This window comes from Pieris napi, chromosome 9 (assembly GCF_905475465.1).
Source record: "Pieris napi chromosome 9, ilPieNapi1.2, whole genome shotgun sequence".
NCBI classification, from domain to species: Eukaryota; Metazoa; Arthropoda; class Insecta; order Lepidoptera; family Pieridae; genus Pieris; species Pieris napi.
This window is the reverse complement of record NC_062242.1, coordinates 4,561,969-4,583,619: the sequence shown is the minus strand read 5'-3', so window position 1 is coordinate 4,583,619 and position 21,651 is coordinate 4,561,969. Positions and strand designations below refer to the sequence as shown.

The window sequence follows — 21,651 nt, the reverse complement described above, 5'->3', positions numbered from 1 at the left end:
TCGCGAGCCGCGAGCACTCGTTAGGCTGATTGTTTGTCGCGGCAGATGGCCGCCGTAATCCGAGCCGGCACAGGCTGCCCGCACCTCCCTCCCTCGCCCGCACTCCCTCGAGCCTTCCTCAGCGAAAATATAGCCTCTTTGTGTATGTTGCATCTGCAGGTAAATTGTGCGCTAAATTTGGGCCGTACGTTACTGAGAACGTGCCCCTTTCATACGGATGCAATTGCAATGAGTTATATGTGAAAATGCATTGTTATCAAAGCAGCTTTCTTGTGTCATTCTTTATTCAGGAGCGTTAAAATTATTCGTGCTTTGCGTTTAACACTGAGGTATGTCTGTAAAGCGTTGTTATATCAAATGCGCACATTATTCATGTCTGCATAATATACTTATGCAGTTGATTTATGCTTTATTGTAAAACGGGCTAACAGAGTAAAAGCTTCTCAATTTTATTTAGCGGATATATAGTTCATCGATTATGTAGAATTTAAATTTTTTCAAGAGTAAAATCCTTGAGATTTAATTTATATAACTAAAATTATTGATTACCAATTTCTGACCGCATCTATGCAGCTGTTAGGTCTATCTTGCGGTTTTACTGTTCGTTAACTTTTCATTACTTTACGTTCTACGTTACCAACAGGCCTTAAATATATGTTTTATTTTATTAACTTATCGTCGAAAAATGGCTTTAAGAATATCATTAGCACTACAAAGATTTTTTTTGAAAATGTAACACTTAAATTACTTTGTAGAAAAACCTCTGACAAAAGTAACCAGTAAGAACTAATGTGTACCCACTCTTCATAAGTACTCGCAATAGCAGATCTATTGTTAATTGTACTGACGTACGCATTTAAAATTAAAATCCACATTTTAATGCAAAACATGTTGTGGAATGTAGTCACAGTTATGAATACAAACGATACTACTGTAAACTCATAAAGAAACTCGTATATCATTGTTAACATTAACGAAAACTGGAAAATAGTAGCAATAGCGAGCTGGCTATTACCGGGTTATGTTGACTCACCAATCTTATAGCCTTCTCATCCTATACTGTTTGCTTAGAAAGATTACACAAAGCATTTGAAAGTGCAATGATCGATTACCTGAACGGAGGTTGATCTAGTTCCTCTGTTGTCATTAACATTAATTAACATAAGCAAACAACGGTCAGATTTTAGTAGGCTAAGCTGCACGCACACTAAGATATTACGCGTAGAAAGATAAAAGATAACACTATTTTAAAACGTTTACATAGAACTAATTTTTAAAATATCTTTTGAAAAAACTTATAACAATGTACTTATCATTCACTATAACCCTTTTCATCGTAAACATGGATCAAAACATGGGCTAGTTACTTTTAAAATCAGTTTAGAAAATATGTACGATCAAGGAAGATGAAATATCACGTTGTGCTATTTATCCCGCAATCCCGTGAACATGAAAATGACAAGTACGTGACACGTCACATCTCAGTTGAATGTGAACTGAGCTTTACACAATCCGCAGCGGAATAGTGGCTTTTGGGCACTCGAAGCGCAATTATTGTACTTTGGCTATTGTCCGCACAAACACTGGCTGTTTGTTGAGCAAACGCTAGCCGAGCGTCCAACCAGATTAGCCTTTTGATTATAGTTCCACTTTTAAAATCATGTCTATTTAATTTAAGTTGTATTATTGTATAAAGTATAAAGAAAAAGATCTGTTTAGTTATGATTGTAATAAAGAAAATACTGGAAAATGTCTGTAGTGGAATATTATATAGTTCTTTATTTTAATAATCTCCATAGGAATACATAAAAGAAATGGAAAAGATTTTCTGTATTATATAAAATACATTTATTAGAATATACAATTATATATTATTAAACAAATGAAACTAAATTATGAGAGCAAGTAAAGTGAGGAGTGTTGGCCTAGTGGCTTCAGCGTGCGACTCTCATACCTGAGGTCGTAGGTTCGATTCCCGGTTGTGCACCAATAGATGTTCTTTCTATGTGGGCATTGAACATTCGCTAGAACGGTGAAGTTAAACATCCTGAGGAAACCGATATGGGGTCGTTCAAGTATAACGTAAGCAGATTCACCCAAGCACCTCTTGTCAGCAAAAGTAATCAAAGCTCTCAAAAATAATAGGACATAAATGTATTAATTTTTTGTAGGAATCCTCAAAAATGTATTTCATTTACAAGCATAGACAATGTGTGGGTAAAATGTGTAAAAAAGTAAATAATTACTGTTGACGTAATCACCAAAAAACGAAATCAAAGACTCCCCTCCTATAGTGCTTACGTAATACTTGAGCAGCCCCCTTGTCTTAGACCCAAAAAGCCGACGGCGAGTGTCAGGCGCTGGTGGCTGATCACCTACTTGCCTATTAGATTGAAAAATGACCATGAAACAGATTCAGAAAATGAGGCTCAGACCTAAAGAGGTTGTAGCGCCACTGATTTATTTTATTTTTTAAACAAAATTATACTTATTTTAAATATCTACTAAGAGATATTGATAATGGTAAGAATCTAACTCTACAGCACTTTTTGTTTGGTTTTTATTAGTACACTGGAAAGAGGGTTCGCGTCTCGCGTTTGATTGGACTAGACATGTCGTTGACCAATCACTACTAAATCCGTTGTTTTGTCGCTAATATTCTAACTCCACAGAAGCCTGCGTTGTAAGTATAATATGATATCAAGTAATATCTATAAATATAAGTAGACATAAAATTTTGTGTCTATTTATAACGCCTTAATAATTAGGATAAAACAACTTCAATTTCTTTGAAAATAATAAATGTAATTAGCAAAAGCCTTTCTCTAAGTTTAAATATTTAGAAAGTAGCTTGAAAACGAACAACAGTTTTGATTCTTTTAATCAGATTAAAAAAGTGTAACGCTATTTAATAAAATACTTAATGAGTTTTTGTTAAGCTTCAGACTTTATTACAGACGCTATAGAAGAGCTGTGTCTTTGTTCTTAATAAGTATTACACAAAGAGAATAAATTTAAACTTTTAAAAGTAGATCCGCATTATAAAAAAATTCTCTATCTTCTCCATTTTTATTATTGAAAAAATATTTTAGCCGTCTGCATACAGGACAAAATATTACGGCTCGTTTATTTTACAAAAAATTTATGAATATTTTAATGATTTAGTAAAATTTTATTTAAAAATGATATTGTTTACAGTCATGATTTTATTCTTAATTACAAGTCATTCAACAGATCATAAGAAGGTAGGTCTATAGATGAATCTCACAACGACAATGCTAATGACAAACAGTATGGAAAAAGCAATATCGGTCGATAGAGAAATTTTGAAATATACAAACAAGTATGTTTTCCTGAAAAACAAATCAGCTTTGCCAAGGACAACAACTGTTCAGAAATTGTAAGGCGCAATGAACATACTTGGAACAAGTTCTGGAGTCTAAAGGAAATTTTTATATGCCAGTAATACTTAAAACCAAAACCATGTTAAGCAGTCTCTTGCCATGTCTAACAAATGCTTGCCAGACCTAAATATATATAGACAAGATAAAAAGATAAAACAGTACTTGTAAAAGGAGCCTAGAATGGAGCATGCTCAAAATTAGAAAATTAATAAAATAAGACACAAAGATAAGAAGCGTTACTAAAACTACTGATGCCCTAAACTATGCTCAAAAATAGAGATGGGTAGGGCATGTAGACCGTCAGACGATCGATGGACCATAAGGACGACCAGGTGGGCAGGCCCTACTGGGAAACGATACGGAGGAAGACCGCTCAAGAGATGGGCGGATGACATTACCAAAACGGCTGGCTCAAGCTGGATGCAACTCACCCATAACAGAGATACCTGGAGGTCCTTAAAGGAGGACTTCCTGCGGAGGGCCTCTTGCAAAGTAATTTGGAAATAGATATTACTTAGTACAGATAAAAAATAGTAAACAATTTTGTGTAATTTATTTTCTTAAAAAATTATAATAAATTTATGTTTGCTTTGGTGTGTAAGAAATAAAAAGGCTTTTTATTTTTTATATATTTTTATTTATTTATTGTTTTCAGATCATTATTAAACATAATACGTGTGAAAAAGAGTCTGCCTTTTTTTAATACGCTTATGCCAATGTATAATGTGTTTAATTTTGATAATGATTTAACATTATTGGGCACGAGAATGTTTGATGTATAAACAGTTCTTTTCCACTTTACCGTTTATATGTATATTAGAAAAGATATATAATACAAAATATTATGTGTGAGGTATTTTTAAAGATGTCCCTAAGATTTTCGATACAACTTACAAGACTCACAAAGTTAATCTTGTTAAAAGTTAGCAAATTTTGTTTAGTAAAAAGGGAAAGTTAATACGTAACATTAAATTTACGAAGTTTTTCGTTTTTATGCTGATTTTTGATAAGTGAATAATAGAAAATATAATCTCCTACATCACTATTTTCTTTAACCAACTATTCTCAACAATTATGAAACCATAATGTTACCTACATTATTAGGTACATCAAAAGTTAGATCAGTATTTTGCGTTAATTACTTCAATCAGGAAATCGACTTCGTATGTAGTAAGGAAAACATATTATGTTTCCTTACTTATAATTTAACTGATTAGAAGTAATGTCCTGTTAATATAAAATAAAAAAATTCATCTCGGTAGCAGCTGAGTTTCATTATCGGACGTCAAGGTAGAATACAAAATACCATCCGTATCACCTCGACGTCCGTCGTTCCACAACTGAGCGTTTCTTAAGGAAGTTTTTGCCGCGCACCACCACTATGTGGAACCAGCTGCCCGCTGAAGTATATCTGAACCAATTCAACTTAAAGTCCATCAAGAAAAGAGCGTACCAATTCTTAAAAGGCCGGCAACGCACTTGCGACCCTTCTAGTAAAGTGAGCCTCCTGCCTGTTTGCCTCCTATTACATAAAACAAAGACCCAATTTTATATAAAAAACTCTGTACAATTTTAAATATAACTAAATATGTTAATAAATTAACTACCGAGTCAAAGCACAAAATAGAGTTTCGTAATTTATATTACAATATTTATATGTAAGTACCAAATTGGCCGTATCAAAGATAGCATTGTCTTGATAACGAGCTTATAAGGCAAGCTTTTAGACACGCTGTAAGCTTTCGGTTCCGGTGTTCATAGCACGCCATAATATCAAGTTAACTGTAAATTTTGTAAAAGGTTTTGGAGTTATTGGAATATTTATTAAGCGATATTCAGATTTATTTTACTTTAGGTTATTTTTTATAAGGCTTTTTTCGTTTTAATTTGTGTATGTTTGAGTAGTGGCCTAATGGTTTAAGCCTTAAGGGTTCGACTATCTACCCTGAGGTTATAACTTTAAGTTAGGGTGATCTCTCGATCGGTTGAGCACCAATGGATTTTTATTTCTATGTGACCAAAGACATCCGTCAGATTCAAAAGAATAATTACCTACTTGATCATAAAAAATACAACTGTAAAAGAAATAATCAAATAAGATAATAAAAAAATAATTTGGGCCACATATTTCTTAAAACTACTCCGTAATTTTTAGCTGTGTGTAACTATAAACTACGATGCTAAAACTGTCAATACCACTTTCAGCCAGTGGTGGAATCGTGATAGACTATTCTGACACAACCTAAATTGCGAATATGCAACGGTAGTCGTTTGTTTCGCTCAGCAGCTATCCAATAAAAATCCATATCATTTAATCACAATATATTCTATTATCACGAGTTTAAACGAGATAAAACTGAGCCAAATCTATTGAAAACAATACAATGTGACTCTTGTGAAATCGGTCAGTATTAATATATCAAATATATTCGATATTACTTAATAGGAAAATGTCAATGTCGGCCGAGTGCTGCGTTCAATAATCGGTGTAATAGTTGTTATTTTTGTAACATTGATTAATGGCCGACTTGCACTGATCCCTTTAAATATTATTATTGCAATGTATTTATGAAGTTAGTTTAGCTTTAAACTCCATTGCCAATCAATCAATGATGCATATTATGGCTATCTTATAAGACCATTTCCGCCGCAAAATTAACTCACACTGAAGAGATGAGATCAATGTTACTATGTCAAAAGAAAGAGCAATAAATTCAAAGATCAGAGAAGCCGTTGAAATTCAAATATGGATTTGTTGATGCGTTTACATGAATTTGCATATAGAATAAAACAAATTGACTTATGACAATACAATTTTTTAACACACTAGCTTTTATTTATTCGCATTCGTATGCTATAAATAAAATTGCATTTGTTTCTGCTTTTTTGTTTCGATTAGTATACAAACACTTTTAAAATAATGACTGGATTTATTACTTTACAGTGCTCTATTTATCATTTATTCCTCGTTGTATCCTCATGCATATTATACTTTTTAAAGTCAAAGAATTGGAATTACAATAAAAAAAGAACTAGGAGAATTTTGATCTCATTTCTCGCAATATGTTCACATTCTCACAATGTTATATATTTCATAAGAAGGTCCTTAATCCCTTGGCAGTGACAATAGCAGTTTCAGATCTGCAATTCCTCATGCCCCGTATCTAAACGAGCATCGTAATGACATATCCTAATCTCTCTGTGACCTATCAGTGGGAAAGTAAATCTTGTTAGCTCCGTATACCAACCAAAATCCATAGTCAGAACACTAAGGCATCGCGCAAATGAGACACAGCCACATGTAGATGGAAGAAATAGTTTGTTGTGAGCATAATAACATATAAATGTATGTGTTGATTTACTTGTAGATGATCAAAAAGAAGAACCATAACACGGTTACATACATGGGATCACATTGCCGTTTTTAGTTTTACCATTTCATTTAGCTTTATCTTGTATATACCTACCTCTTTATACTTGAAATACTTTCGCTTCTTGGGTAGAATAGAATTTATTTGTTTCATGAACAATAACATTTTAAAGCTAGCGACACATAGGTTATGCGTTTACCTAAACAGACAACAGTGGTGTTGACACCATGGCCCGGTTATAAACAAAAGCTAAACTATAGACAATGTACTTTAATTGTCTTTGGCATAAGTGCCTATTTTTGTACAATCGGTTTGTAATCGGTGGTTCGTTTCTACAAAGCCTTAGAAGGTAATCTCGCAAATATTGTATATATCTCTACCAGTTTATTTATCTGGATGCAATTTTTCTTGTTTCCTCAGTGAGAGTGAATTCTGCATTTTTCGAAATACGACGGATGTTTTTCAATTATGCAACGATGTATTTTTTTTTATATCCAAGATTTCCTTCGTACTAGTAATATTTTTTCTGGAACAATCTATAGCACCAAACAATTTTACTTCAAAAATCGTATGAGATACACATACACATGTGTATTTTTTTATAATACAAATTCTATGAACTGCGCTAGTATGCACTCTCAATTAAGGTCGGTCTAGCTTTAAATTTATAGGTACATTAGAAGATAGCGAGACACAAGTGATTTGATGTTCCAAATATGTAACTTTAAAAACCACAGAATTCGTGACGAATTGAATAATGTCACTTTTAAATAGTTAAGCACCAGCAGACCTACGTTACCGCGAAGATACATTTGAGCACACATTAGTCTTGCTCACTTAAATTTCGGTACATTACGTGCCTAATACCTGTCATACATCTCATTATGTAATCCGTGCTGTACATGTAATGCGAAGTTTTGTTTGATACATTTGCGTTGCGGGCGCCTGCGGTGAGCCGTGATCTCGCATCAAGTTACGAATAATTGAGTGGCACCCTCACTCGGGCTACGTTAAGTGTACCTCTTAATTATACCATGTGAGAACCACTCTGTTTCGAGAGGGTTTTGTTTTTATAATTACTAAACGACGATTTATGTCAACCCCCGTTAAATCTTATTAGTCCGTTTGATGTTCTAGAAAAGTAGTAAATATTTTTAACGTCAAAATGATCTTTTTTACTCCACTGACTCACAAACAGAACTTTAGATGTTTGTCACGTATAATCACTGACCTAAAACTGTCTGCTTTCCCTGGCTAGATAGAATGATACAGAAATAATATTTTATGATATCTTTGAAACATAAAACATTATTTATCTCTCGAAAATATTTGTGGAGTGATTTTTATGGAAAATCAAAAAGAAATAGTATAAGATGCTGAATAATCTTGCTAGTTCTTAAAGAAAATTATCTGAACGGTCAATATTTTACTGCGTACCCTGTGAATAAAATCACGTTTAGTTTGCTGTTCTGAAACGTCACAGAAATGTGACATTTTATTGCCTTAGTAGGCCTTAACAAATGTATTGTATTCTTCATCACATCGTATACATAGGGTAATTAATGCAAAGAATGTACAAACATTAAACGATCATTGGACTTGCTAATAGAATCCTGATGTAACTCGAGGAGTGAAGTCCCTCAACACAACCGGCTTAGAGAGGATTAAGGAATTTCCCTTTTTTCATTAGATCCTGTCTTTGAGACGTATGTATGGCTTGTTAAATTGTAAATTAGTTCAAACATATACCTCACCGGTAACGGAAACAATTTTCTTTAATTCGATGTTAATAATAATGTCAATAAGACCGAATAACTTGTGTTTGCATAAAAAACAATTGACCCTTGCCTTTTAATTATCTGCTTCCTGTGTCTGTTTCATGGACATTTGCTTTTTCTTATGGGCAAGTAAGTGATCAGCCTTCGGTGCCTGACACAGGACGTTTTGGGTCTGCCAGTTTCCTTCCACACTATGTTTTCTTTTACCGTACAAGCGAGTGTTAAATGTAAGTCCATTAATGCACAGTCGGGGTTCGAACCTACTACTTCAGGGATGAGAGTCGCACGCTGAAGCCGGTAGGCCGAAACTGCTAGTTGTGTATGCAAAGAATACATATATGTTGTTGCCTTTAGCTTTTGAACCCTTTGAACAGTTATTTTTACTTGTTACTTGTTTTTTCATAACTAAAGATGATGTATTTTAGACGGTATTTTGGTTTAAGCATTTCTAGACTCGATATCGATCTAGTCTAGAGGCTATGTGAAGTTACTCGAGCTGCATGGATTATTTAAAAATAAGTTAAGTTAGAAAATATTCTATATAAAAAATTTCTCTTTATTTGTTTCATTATAAATAGTATTGTGTTAGGTTATCAGGAACAGAAAGATGATTACCTAAATGGGTATGAATCTTTATGTGATACTTCTACCGCGCACTTTTAAAAATTTTTGTCATCTCGTTTCTGAGCTGAAAGAGAGTGGTCGACAGCCCCTACGGTGACCAGCCGGCTTGAGGGAGGTGTGTTTGTCGAAAATCCTTTGGTACTTTTCCTTTTTTTGTATTTGTCTTGATCTTCCTGGTGTGTTTTAATTGCTTTTCTTTATTTATGACCAATGTTAAATGGGATCTGCTCTTATACATGCGATCGAAGACATTAATTTTGTTTATTTTCAACCGAAGGCTTATTCTTATTAATAATATTAGTTAAGTTAGGAGAGGTAGAATGCTCTCTCTTTCTTTTGACTACCAATTTGTCGTACTTAATAAATGCTATGCGCCTATTTTTCATTTCTTCTTTTTTTGGGGCAAGAGTTATTTTCTCTTTTCCAAGACCTCTTTACTAAAATCTTCCATGACAAAAAAATTCGGCAGCTTCTTTTTTCGCAGAATTTCTATTCTCTTCCATAAATTCAACATACTAATCAATATCAGGCGTGCTTGACCTTACCAACCCTAAATGCTTTACTGACTTCTTGCTTACATATTATATCAATTCCAGAGTCTTTCAGGATATTTGTTACCATATTTTTTTCGTCGTTTTTTTATACAAAACATCCGTAAAACATCAGTTTGTTTTCTTTTTTTCTGTTCTTCTATTTTCTATATTCTATATACTTTCTATTTTCAATAATTACGTTAGATTGCGTGAAACGGAAATTAATGTGGAGCTTAGTGTTTATAGTCCGTGGCAATTCCTCTCCTTGGTGTTGGTAGTATTGGTTGTCGCTTGTCAAAGACAAATTATTTGTTTATATGGCCATATGAAATTATGAAGCAGATTTATTGTTTATGGCCACGTTTATTGTTACACGGCAAATTTTTTTTTGAAGTTTATTTACACATTTTGTAAGTTTAATAATAATTAATACCTTTTTATTTATTTTTACTCGGAGCGTACTTCTTGACGTTTGCACTACAGAACGACCGGAACTTATTTGCTTAAGTACAAAACTTTTATAAAATTCGCGTTTTTCCCTTTAACTTTTTTACAATCTTTTAAATTGATTTGAAACTCCTTTGAGAGAAATCTACTCGAACTCATTTTAGATTTTCAACAAGTCTCAGTGACCAATATGATATTGCATGCGCCTCGCAACTGTGGAATAACTTTTAAGTACCCTATTTCAATATTGAAGTTTCTTAATGGCTTTGTTTTCATATTCGCGATATAACCCGACATGCAGTAATTTATTAAGACTGCTATCTAAATAGCCACTTGAGTCCTTTATAAAGTGGAATCTTTGATAAAGACGGTATCACAAATAAAGCTGAAAGTGGTAATAACGACATATTCCTATGTTATGTTTATCATTATAATAGTATTAATATCTTAACTACATACTTCATTAATAGCTAAAAAAAAGTTTTGAAGATTTCATATTAATTCCAAAGAGCATAAGGTCTATGAAGTTTCTTGGTTTCCTTAATTACGGCAAGTAAAAAGCTGTACGCATTATTTTATACATCTTTTAACGTGTAGATAATTTGGCAATTTAATGAAAATCTTTATAAGCTTACCCATTACCATTATCAATTCGGTCTTTCTTTGTTAGTTATATACAGCGATAAAACATATTAAAAATAAGTATAATGTTATAAATAAAGTTTTATAATAAACTAATGAATCGGCCTACTAATTAATGAATGAAAACCACGACGTCCCGTGATTATTTATATTTATTTAAATACCTAAACACCAATTTCATGAGTAGTATTACTGTCACAACGTTCCGTGTAAAGTTAGTGTAAAGGGCAGTAATTTATCACTTTATATGGCTGCATTGCTGTTTTGGGAGCTATGTTTGAGTGCTGCTTCCAAATATTGCTCACAATAGTCTCATGCGGCTGTTGCAATTTTAGCCGTTTATGTAAAATTATGAATTTATGATTCATTTATTTGTTCTGCTGTTTTGGAGACACTCAAATAAATCTCAATAATGAGTTATGGTGTTGAAAAGTTTATAGGATCAAATCTTAGTCATTACATAGGTTTTTTAAATCTTTTTTTAATGTTTTGTTGTTGCTGTCCTTTCCAAATTCTAGAAAGGACAGCTTGTTATTATAAGGCCGTCTATTGCCCTTCTTATGCTTTAAGTCGGTTTCTTATTGTTATGTAACGATTAGTTAAATTATATTACTCGATAGTAATTTTTCTATTGGTACGATTATATACAATAAACTTCTTCGCAGATTGTTGTATTTTGCTTTGTATTTTATTAAATAGATATTTATCATACAATTTAAAGAACAAATTTAGGGAGGAAAAGTTTAATTATGCTAGAGACACCTATAACAATAAGGTGGAACGTGGATTTGAACTTTCACCTCACGCGTGCCGTGACTCATTCGTTAGTTTGCGTTTATTGCTTCCGCCCTTACGAGCTTTCAAGTCTGATTTTCTTATGAAAAAGTATAACGAGCATTGGCACTTTGTAACGAACAATATGGTTTCACATTTGTTTGTAAACACGCCTTGTTAATATTCGGCGAGGTAAATGAAATGCGCCGCTCACTCAACAGAGAAATAGTTGTCACACTTCTCGAAATAAATCATCAAGATTTCACCGTACTAAGTATACTCTGACTTGTTAGTTGTTCTTACTTAAATTTTATAACAATTCTGGTTAAATACAGGTTACATTCATTATATTAAATAAGTATACATTTTATTTCGTATCATTACAATGTTAAGTATTTTAATGACTTTGTCCAATAAGCATTATTTAAAGGGTTAATAAACAACAACCAATAAAGAACTTTAAAAAGCCATTTTACGACGATTTATCAATTAGTTGAGTTTATAACTTCGTAATTGATAAATACAGAAGGTTTTACATAATAATTAATTGAAATATATCGATACCCAATTTATTAATAGGGATTTCTTAAGCATCTTTCTTTATACGTTAATACATATATGACAGGTGCTCATATGAGTTATCTGCATAATGACATATATCCTACTCATATTCCAAAAAGAATTTTGACATTATGGGAAAAAAACTTATAGAAAAGCGATATCATAAATACTATAATTTTCAAATAAGACATAAAAGCTATGATGATTGTAATATTCGTTTGACATTTATCACACGTATAATGGAAACGTATGAGCTACGTACGTCGAAAACTTGGGCAATTGTATGTGAGCCCCTTGTGTTTCGTCGCTGTTTCAACACAACCTCCCTCCTTTTACGATAATGTCAGTCGTTGCCATTCAAAGACGCGCGAAGTTGGCCGATGTGTGCGAAAGGATAAGCGTTTGGCTTATATCTTTGCGTATAATTTGAAATATATAGGAGTGCGTGCATAAATTCGATATAACGGGAAGGGGTTTGGTAAGCGTCTGTTAAGGAAAGTTTATCTGCTCTCCGTACTTTGAAGGAACTAATGTTTCTAACGTTGTATGCCTCCAACCTCTTGGCGGTTTTATGATTAAGTTATACAAGCAACAGTCACGTTTGTCAGATATTTCAGAATGTATTCTAATCTCGTATAATGGCTAAAGTGCAGGAAATAATCACGGAACAGAAAAATAAGGTTGGAAAAGATTAATAGTTTAGAAGTAAAATGAAGTGGTAAAAGGATTTTCTGGTACATAATCCGATCAAAAGTACTTCATATCTTATTACTTATCCATTCTATGATAAATTTAAATTTCCATTAAAACTTTTCGATATATTTATATAAAATAACAGTAATTAAAAAATAATATGCAATCAAAGTTACGAAACTCTCTCTCGTCCAATAACAAGGTGTAAAATAAAATGGAAATATGAAAGTGTTCAAAAAACACTATCTGAGTGCTGCAGCTTGTTTCCCTAACTAATTAACGTTCGAAGAGTTGGCCTTTTAGGGCGGCCGACTCAGTGTACAGTTCCAATAACTGCTGTTTTAACCAGTATAGTTCTATTCAATATTACGTAATATCACGCCAGTCACAGCTTGAATTTAATAAGAAATGCCAAACAGTCTTCACATCTGCCAAACTGTTTCATCTCGCGTAAAATATTAAATTTCGAATTAACATTCAGCGTTTATTAAGAATCAACTGAAAGTGATATACGTTATTTGAAACGAGTTATTTCCCGTTATTTATGATTTTCGTTAAATGTAGACTCAATGATAAACGTCGGATGAACGCCGCTTTACCTAACCGCTGTAATTATTTTAAAGGTGTTTAGTGGATGTACTTTATTTAGCGTTGAGTTGGTTAACGCTTTGACAAGTTGCGTTGGAGTACCAGGAGCTCGACTGTCCGCGAAGCATTTAATTACACATTAAATGTACAACCACGTCATAACATCCACATTGACGTTTTACAAGTGTAAAACGTTGCATATCAAAATGTTGGCATAATTTCAGTAAACTCTTCGAGTTGTGTGTTAAATCTTTAGCGGTAAAATTAGTTAACTTCCTTTAGGAGTATGACTCGAAACTTCCTCTAATTAACAGCGATTCCGCTAAACTGGAGATCAGGTAATGTTTGAAGACGTTATGCTAAGTATACGGCCAGTAACTCGAATGGGAAGAAACTATTCTCTTAGACAAAGTTTTATTAACATCGCGAGGCAACACGGGTACGTTCAGCGCTTGATATTAAAATCCATTTTATTTAAATTTGGCTTATATGCAATCTAATTCTGCATAAAAATCTTATGACTAAATAATAAATATATGTAATATTTTAATTATGGCGTCGAAGTACTATTTGTATGACTGACTTTTAAATCTGACGAAAGCTTTAAAATGACGGTTTTTATGTAATTAAGAAAATATATTTCAAAATTGGGACGCTGAATTTCCTTAGACTTTCAAAAGATTCGTATTCAAAGTTGGCTTTAAGTCAAGAAATGCTGTGCAAGTTGAAATAAGAGTGAAGTACCCCTGTTATTCCGTGTTAGGGTTTCAATATTAGCCTGCTTATTATTCAAGTACCTAGTTTAATTAAAATACTTAAGAGTTTTCTGCATACACTCTGAGGCGGCTCATTGTAATAAAGTGCATTCAATGAGCTCAAAAATGTTTACGGTGCGCGGTTTTTAATATTAAATACTTAAGATATTTTAAGCATTCTTCAGCCGACTGAATAATAGCAAAAGTTTCAAACAAAATCTTTCAATATTTATTTATATACATATATCAATATCAAAGTCCAATAGAACTTTAAGAGTTTTAACATATTTTTAATAATTTTTATAAATATGATTTTTAAACCAACTATTATTAAATAAATATATTATTTATGACTATTTACCAGCATAGCTTTTCCAACAATATTAATAACAAATGCGGATTGAGCAATTCTAACATTCGCTGACTACTTCTACTACCAATTTATTTTCTAAGCACTTTTCTAACTAAATAGTTTGAAAAGTGCAAAACTAAAGTAAATACTTTAGTTTGTACCTTCTATCTGCGAGAAAAATAAAGTAGTCAGTGATATAGTGTAATTGCCTCCTTTGTATGGTTTCAATTTGCCATGCATCTTTTAACATCCACTTTAATGTTTAGTTTGAAACCATTAAAAATGTATGTGTACACGCTACAAGATTTGCAGTGTAGAAATTGTATTTCTACTATGAGACTTAAAACATAAAGATTATTAGATAGACTACTATCATAAGCCGATTTTCAGTGCTGAATGAGCTAGTTAAGAAAATCAATTGCCGCTATCATCTTATCATGGTTTTAGTGCTAGGTAGTTTCGATATAGTTTATAGCTCAGTGACCCGCACTAGATCCAGGCTTATACGGCTAACTTCACTAAAGCTCCACTAAGTAAGTTTTCAATTTATCGCGTGCTGCGCGGTTGCGGATAATGTCTTGAAGAATTTTCATCTACCTGAGCGAAACACGTCATCGCAAAATAAAAACTGTATTTGTTGAAGTGTAATTCCAGGCTTAATTAATTAGATCGATTTTTTTTTTATTCTAAATAAAAAAATTCATTTGAATATGTTTTATTAGTGAGCAGGGAATATTCTTATGTCGAAAATGCTGCAACAATTCAATGAATATTTAAACAAACATTCATTCAGTTTTTCTGTCTAGAAGAATAATAAAAAATATTTTTCAGCAATCTTTCAAGTTCGAAGTTTTCACATTTCTATGTAATAAAATTAATTGGTGTATTTACTTTGTAAAATTTATTTGTCATTTAACCTGGGATATAGTGACTACGTGAGGACTTTCTGAGACGATCGCCAATCGGCAATACATACTTTAAATAAAACTTCAGAATTAGCTGATCTGAGAGAGACTGCCATCAAGTTGAAAGATAACTATTTGATGGTATGATTAGAGTATATATCGGTTATATATTTCTTTAAGTTGAATTTGTAACTACTCGTGCTAAACAAAGACAATAACTAATACCACTTTATAAAACATATGAAAAAGTCTTTGTTTACTGTAGAGTATTATTCCAATCCGTTAAAAATTCGTTTCATAAAACAATTCTTTATTCCCATAGCCACTTGAAACAACATTTATTGGGTTTTCAGGGCGCACATTTGTTATACGATTTACAAATCAAGGACGAGTAAACATATCGGAATATGCCGAAAGGCAATTGTATGAGCCATCTGGTTAGTGTTGGGCCCAAGTGGTATTGCGAGTAAACGGTTCGCACATGAGGCTCAATTAAGTGTAGATTAAACGCTTATTCACACGGAACTTGTTTGTATTAAAAATTCTTAATTTACAGCCTCGATTCGATAAACATTCTGATTTACATACAATTTTCCGTTGTTGGTTGCAATATGTTTGTTTAACATAATTTATATGAAAAAGAAAAATTATTTGTACTTTGCAGTATAATTTAAGAACAGGTTGTATATGTTTCTTATGTACATATATCCAATCCAATTTATGGCCCTGTTTGCGACGACGGTGTTTGGCATATTCACTTCAACGAAGAACTGTATAACATCCTTGAAGCAAACACCGTCCACTTCTTTAAAGGCAACAGGGTCAAGTGGTTGGGGCATATGCACAGAATGGTGGACAGAACCCCAAGGTCCTTACTGAACTCACAACCCGGTGCCAAGAGAAAACCTGGTTAGACTAAGGCTGCGTGGGTGGTATGGAGTTGGCAAGGATCTTGAAACAACAGGTTTTTGAAGTTGGACGCAATAAGATAGATAGATTGCGATGGCGAAAGATAGTTGCGAAGGCTCAGGCCCATAAGGGGCTGTACAGCCATTGATGATGATGATGAAACTCGTGGTGAAGGAAATCAGCATGAGACTACAAACAACTCTTACGCTTGTTGCCGCACGTTTAAGACCCAATCGAGGGTGTGTGAAACACTATCTCATTGCATGTAAAGAAAAAAGTTCAAAGTAATATACATATATCAGACACCAAGGGTTGCAGCACCACTGTTTTGCTTCTTAGATCTGATTGTATTGAAGAAGTTAATGGACCTACACGCTCCATTTGAGCTTATAAACAATGCAAGATCCGCTCTACTCGTTGTTCGTAACACAGTAAAAAGTTGACTTATTACTTATAATGTAAAAGTTGAGAGAAGATTACAATTAACATATTTCTACACAATGCTATATTTGACGGAGATAAATGAAGTTTCTTAGCTATATCTCAAGTTGACTGTTTTCATCATACTTGCTTCTTGGAAGCTAATTTAGGGCATTCTAATTTGCAAACGTACGAACTTCTCTAAGGCATTGTTAACTTACAACAGGGTTCACTATTATTGTACTCAGTAATGAGACAAATACTCAACTTTATTCATCATTTTCGGAACTAGGGTCAAGGTTTTTATATTTTAAATTACGCTGCAAAGTATAATATATAAGTAAAATAGAGTTTCAGCAAAAAATAATTGGACTTCGCATCGTGAGTTACTGTGACTCCCACGCGAGTTTGTATATCCTTTTATAAGTATATAGTATTTATTATATATATATATATATATATATATATATATATATATTTATATATTGTATGTAGTATTTGAATTTATATTTATTACATATTATTAATAAAAACTACGATTGATGTTTTCTGCTAGACACCATAAAAATCGGGAAGGCTTAATAGTATTCTTATTAGTCTTTATTAAAGTTGTAACAAAACCTATTCATAGATATTTTAACCTTCGCCCTACCTTTTTAAACGCTGTACCAAATATGCGTTAAACGCCTTGGAGCGTCATGTTTCACCAATTTTGCATGTTTTTAACGAAACGTGATCCAGAACAAATTGACTCATAGAAGCTCGGTCACGAAGGCATAATAAACCTTCGCGATTTACTAGAATATTTCGTGAAATGGAAATAGGAAATAGGTGAATGCGACTGTGGATAGCAGCCGGGTATTGAAACAATACATTATGTTTGTCTGTAGTCGTAACATCAATACACCTGATACCCATAGTGGTCCCGATTACATATTCAACGAGCCACTCAAATACCAGGATTTTTATTTCAAAGCATAAAAGTGCAGCCGTGGTTTATCAGCTGAATTCTAACGTGAATATGATGGCTATGCTAAATATGATACAGTGAAAAATATAATTTATCACAATAACAAAAAGTTATTGTGATAAGTTATATTGTTTTTATTGAGGAATGAAAAATTACAGTCATCTATACATATAAAAATTGCTGTTCATTTGTCTCGCTAAAACTCGAGAATGGCTGGACCGATTTGGCTAATTTTGAATTATTTTTGAAGTTCAGGGTATGTTTAAACGCATCCAATAAAAACCGTTCCTAGCTGGGACATATTTGATGTCTTTTGTTTTTTTTATAAATAAAAAGTTGTCACTTGGTTGTCAAATTAGATGATTTAGAAATTTGTGTTTCTGAAGTATAAGGTCCGATCTCTGGTTTGTTTTTAAAATGTTGTATTGAGTTTTGATACAAATTTTGTAGGTGATACTGTTAACCGGGTATTTAATAAAATTTGAATATTCAATTGTTTATTATTGCACAAAATTTATTATATGTTACACTACAATATTTTTTTTATATATTCTGCTAGCGATGCACAAGACTATAATTGTCTAGCGCAATTATGTAAAAAATATCCGTGAAACATACGAGTCAGCCACATTATCTACTTAGAGAAATAGGTTTTCAGTAGTATTCTCTGTTGACATTTAGATAAAATATTATTTTAAATTATACAGTACTGTAACCAAGCTTAGTTTTTATTTTAACCACGTTTCGTTTGAGTTTCCAACAAATATGCAATTATGACGAAGTGCTCATTAATGTCTATTCTCTTGACAGTATCTGTTGTGTTAAGGATTCTGAAGCTGTCTACATGACTCATAGTGGTGAGGGCGTGTCTTATCACCCTCTAAGCACTTGGCGTCACGATCCTGTCTACGTTACAATACCATGGTTAGCTAAACCATGAAAAGAACGTTGCTATCAACATTTTGAAGATTTATTAGAAGACAGGGAGAAAAGTACGAGAACTGCTAATAGCTGACATTTTATTTTAAAAAAGCTATTTCGTTAATATTATTATTTATTTATACGAGTTTAAGATTATTAACTTTAATTATCACAAATTTGGATCTATTAAATATTTTATTTTCCTCTAAATGTAAACATAAATGCGTAATTTGAAAAAAATTAAGAAAAAACATCAACCTCGTGACATAGTAAAGCTTATACGATAATAATATTATATAATACAGAAAGTCATATACCAAGTAATTTCTCATACGATTTTCACAAACGACTTTGCGACACGCAAAAATAGAGGTGCCCTCAAACATTACTCAATTTGTTAAAGAAAAATTGGAGTTTTGCGGTAATAAATGTGCAAATTTAAATATTTCATCGCGGCACGGTCTAGAGGTTACATTGTATTACTCCCTGATTATAACGTTGTTGGGGATTTTTTTAATTTATAACTCCCTACTGCGCAGTGCGGTGCTGGGGCGTAATGCGCGCTTAAGCTAATGAACACTTTAGTCTGCGAAAAGTGATTTAGCTATGTTATACATATTATTTTGTTTTAAAAAATAATATTTTATAAATGGAATGAATCATTATGTTTATGTACAGCCCTGCGATTCTGTAACTCACTTTTCGAACTCACACAGCGGTTTTCGCATCGGCGGTCGCTCTCAAATCAGTCGTGAAGCAGTCATTTTATGATTTGGCATTCTGAAAAGATGGGAGCTTGTATTTTATTGTTTATCAGGATGTCGCCGATGCGAAAACCGCTGTGTGAGTTCGAAAAGTGAGTTAGAGAATCGCAGGGCTGCAAGGCGTGAAATTTATTATTCTACAATATTTTATAATATCTAGATGCATATTGTAAAATCCCTATACATCGAATTATTTCATTAAAAGGTCTAACTAGCTTTACATAAGAAATCTGGTAAAATTAACTGGTACATCATGGTACATTAACTAATTAGTTCAACTCTTTCGTTACATTTTTCTCAACGGAATCCTTATAAAAATATTCCCCTTCTTTGTTATCATCATTTTTAAAGATACTTAATAAAACTATTATGTTATAAAGTAGCTAGACTGTATAACATAATTATTAAGTAAGAATTGCTTTAATTTTAATATATTTAATTAAGTGTTAGCATTGCAAGTATGTTTCAGCGAAGTCTCTCGTTACAAATCAGCGTAGCACATAAACGTTGTTCTTCTTATATATATTCGATGCAGTAACAGACAACAACTATGTTTATACAGTGCGGAATACAAGAGTCGTATCTAGTTTGCATAGTATTTTTCTTGACAAAATGCAGTTTCTAGGATTGAATAAAAATGAAATCTAGAATTGTAATCTGAGTCTTGGGGCGAGTGCAGGCACAGATAACAAAACAAATACAATTTATTCTGAGTACATTTTGTTTTTATAGTAATCTTTGTATCTTTCGTAATTTGTATTAATAAATGGATTCGAGCTTTTATGCAAATGTTAATATATATATTTCTTGTGTGCGTGTGTATGTGACTGAACTCCTCCTAAACGACTGGACCAATTTTGATGAAATTTTTTGTGTGTCTTCAAGGGGATCTGGGAATGGTTTAGATTCACAAATCAACCCGCCAGATGTTAAGGGTAGTCCACCCCTAAATTTTTATTTTTATTTTTTAGACAAAATTTTTAATTTCTATTTTTTTATGATACAGCATTAAAAAATACATACAACCCCTAACTTTCACCCCTCTACGATCAACCCCTATTTTTTTATTATAAATGATATACATGGCGAAACGACGTTTGCCGGATCAGCTAGTTCCATATAATTATTCACTTAACATATTAAGTTTAAAAGTATTTGATACAATTTTCCAAGTCTTGAACTTTCGTTAATTTTCTTTATTAAGTCACGAAGGACATAAGAATAACCAAATAGATGTTTGTCATCCAGACGTCATTTTGACTAGACGTGAAGTCATTTCTGAAATACTTTTTGCGTTAAGGCATGTTAGGTGTAGGATCCTAAACTGATAAAATTTGGGAAAATTGAATTACACCTCTTGAGTGCTTTATATATTTAGCGAAATATTCTAGTATTGATATACTTCATAATATTTTCGCGGTGAAGACTTTATTCACCAATTTACTTACATTTGCGCTCCCCGCGGCTTGTAAAGTAAAATTACCCGCCATGTTAGGGTTGTCATATTAAAAAATACTTTTAAAAAGTAGATTTATAGTTGACTTGTAAAAATTTAATATTAATAAATGCTAATATAGCTTAATTAATTACTACTTTGTGTTCATCGTTCGTTCCGAGATTCATTCGTTTTCAAGAATTTGCTTTCTAAGAAACGAACTGATTGCGATTAATAATAAATTATAATACCAACGTAATTATTATAATTATATTGACATGATCTCCGTGTTTCGAATAAATGTTTATAGAATATTTTACTACGATAAAGAACTGAGCTTATCGTCTACAAGCGTAGCAATCGTAACTTGAGTGCAAAACCCAATTTACGTGCCAGTGTCCACGGAACGAATCCCTTTTGACACGAGCAGACGGACAATAATAATATTATGCAGGGTGGCAACCCTATCTCGGCGGCAGAATAGTGCCTCTTTTACGGCCCACGAATGCCGTCACATGGGAAATTATTTGACGTGCCGTTTAATGGATTTTTGCCTTCATAACTACCTACAGGCAAATAAAAATATGAACGTACAAGTGAAATGTATGATAGGCATATGAAGCATATATTTTTGCTACGTAACGCTAAAATTAGATTTCTACAATTGTGAATTAGGTTTTTATTTTATAATATTGAATTTTGTTTAATTTAGAATAATATTTGGATTTGAGTTGTTTTTATGTTAAATATTATGTAAATAACTTTCTAACGTTAAAATTCGTAATATTTAATTCGCAACCCCGAG

General features: G+C 32.6%; 1 protein-coding gene across 1 annotated transcript in view; it reads left to right on the top strand.

Annotated features, from left to right (window-relative positions):
• The window catches only part of LOC125052693, a 63,050-nt gene that overhangs the window by 32,610 nt on the left and 8,789 nt on the right, over positions 1-21,651 (top strand). The window lies entirely within an intron of this gene.